At 41.5% G+C, this 2,500-nt stretch overlaps 1 protein-coding gene across 1 annotated transcript in view; it reads left to right on the top strand.

Moving 5' to 3' along the window:
- tpk1 (thiamin pyrophosphokinase 1) overlaps window positions 1-2,500 on the top strand; it is a gene marked incomplete at its 3' end in the record, with an annotated part of 63,477 nt that overhangs the window by 32,087 nt on the left and 28,890 nt on the right. The gene's annotated exons all lie outside the window — the stretch shown is intronic.

The following is a 2,500-nucleotide window of genomic DNA, read 5'->3' as shown; positions in this document are numbered from 1 at the left end:
CCCTGTCCTCTCCCCTATCCGGACACGTTTGAATTGTTATCCTAACCCACGGTAAACCACAGCTATTAACCCGCAAATGGTGCCTCCGGGCACCGTGTTTGTCCGTGAATAACACCGGCTATGAAGGTGGTACAAACACAATACTACTTTGCTAACTCCACCATCGCTATACGGTCATTTTGAGCCATCAACCAACCCGCTGGCACCCCGGGAAGTTATGTGTCGAACCCCGAGAGCATGCATAAATGTCTAACTACATACAGTATATACGGTAATAGTACATAATAACAACTGCTCGGATTAGATTGCCGGTTGTTTTGGTATAATAACAACTATAGCGTCATATACCACCAAGAACACGGTGACTGTCAGCCTGTGACAAACGCGCTCCGGTGTCCTGCCCGCTGTCCCAAGCGCGCTGGACTGTGGAACTTTCTATGTTAAGCACCTCGGCATAACAGCGATTTTATTGTTATGCTTGTTGTAAAGAAAAGGTCTATAATGCATTGAAATAACATTAAATTATATAACCCATCAACAATATTACATAATAACAACTGCTCGGATAGGATTGCGGGTTGTTTTGGTTTAATACGTGCCATAGCTGTAAATAAAACATGTCATGCGCGTCTATCATGCACACATCAGCCTAACGTTAGATAGATAACTTCACATTAAATATGTCTATCATCATCCGCTGTCAAACGCCACAGGTAATCTTTTATTTCTGAACAGGAATGTACATCTCGATGTGAATCGCGCTCCTTATATTATTATATAATATATTATATTATGGGATGGCTGTGCTTGACGTTTCCATGGGGCTCTCCTGCATAGGCACAATAGCGATCTTTTGTTGTTATGCTTGTTGTAAAGAAAAGGTCTATGATGCATTGAAATGACATTAAACTAAGATAATACGATGGTTATCATAATTTTTCAAGTCTTTAATTACAAGTAATTCCAGAAAAAGTAAATGACATTTCAGGCTCGCTTCCGTATTACGAGAGCGAAAAGAACATTTCTGTAGATGTTTCGCAATGCATGCCGGAAGGGAGTCTCATGGCTCCGAATCGAACAAGGGTCAAGATGTTCTCCGAACGGAGCCAACCCTAACCCTAAACCTATCCCCAACCCTAAATGAGTAATGAATTGGGACGCCACTACGGCTACACGTGAACGCGCAAAACGGAGATTAGGGTTGAAAACGGAGCCAGAGTGGTGAATTGGGATTCACCCAAAGTAGTAGGTGTCTGGTTGTTGTTGAGCTGGTGTCGATGGTTGGCAGGGTTCAGCTTCCTCCGACACCTGTATAGTTCACAATGGGACACATGCACCCACGAAACCCTCTCCTCTAGTGCGGTGCATTCCACCTGACCCTAGCATCCCATCCTCGTCGCCAACTGTCAGCTTGGCAGCTTTCAAAAAGACTGCCACCCAACTCTCACATAGTACATTTAATATACTGTCAACATAGTCATAACATTGATAACGAGTCTGCTGATGGAGTCAGTTCCCGTGGGACCGACAGCGAGTCCTAAACGAACTGTTTACGAACACAAGGCCCAAACAGCTCTGTGTTCACAAACAGGACAGCCAGACTCACAACAATCCCACAGGAACACTCCACTGTTACACTCTGTGTAAAAATGGATACACCATGCATACATGATGTACAAATCCATTACACTCTTGCATATGTTTGTTCTTTGCTCGGCGGTGATGGCCTCATAGGACACCACATGAAAAAATTACGGTAAACAAACAAACAGTTTGTTTTGTTCACAATGACGTCATTTTGTTCGCACGAACCCAGCAAAAAACGTTGTAAGAAGGTGTCGGCATCGTTGTATCTTTCTTCTTGGTTTCTTTTGTAAAACTTTATTTAAATCAAGAAGTTGCCATGGAGAGACATGGGATTCAGAAAGTATGATCGTTGATGCTGTGATCTCCCTTTTGTTTTCAGATGTAACTTTTCTCAATATCCTCTGGCAAGTTTCCATCCAGATGGATATGAGGGAATTAGACTAATTGATGTATTCTCATTTGATTGGTGTACTTTCGTTGTAAGTGTTTAAAATTCATTAAATTGTCACTGCATAATGTATCTCTGCCAGAATATCATTAAGTGTTGAATTTATAAGCTTTTTTTTAACGCTTTATTCTGTTAAAAAAAGTAATCTCAATGGTGGGCACAGGCAGGTTGTGTGTGTGTGTGTGTGTGTGTGTGTGTGTGTGTGTGTGTGTGTGTGTGTGTGTGTGTGTGTGTGTGTGTGTGTGTGTGTGTGTGTGTGTGACGTTAATGTGAGAGGTTAATGTTTCATTAACATCTCAGCTTGCATACTTAGAAGTATTTACCCAGCCAACAAGAGAGCAAATAGGATCATATCTGTTTATCTAATAATAGCAAATTTACTTTGCTGCTAGGTTATCCTCATAAGATGCCTTCACAAATATACATTTTAAATTCCTCATTAGCATGGACATTTTTTCATGTAAC

This window comes from Nansenia antarctica (genome assembly GCF_963989245.1).
Source record: "Nansenia antarctica genome assembly, chromosome: 12".
NCBI classification, from domain to species: Eukaryota; Metazoa; Chordata; class Actinopteri; order Argentiniformes; family Microstomatidae; genus Nansenia; species Nansenia antarctica.
Note: the sequence above shows the minus strand (reverse complement) of the source record. Positions and strands in the feature narration are given on the sequence as shown.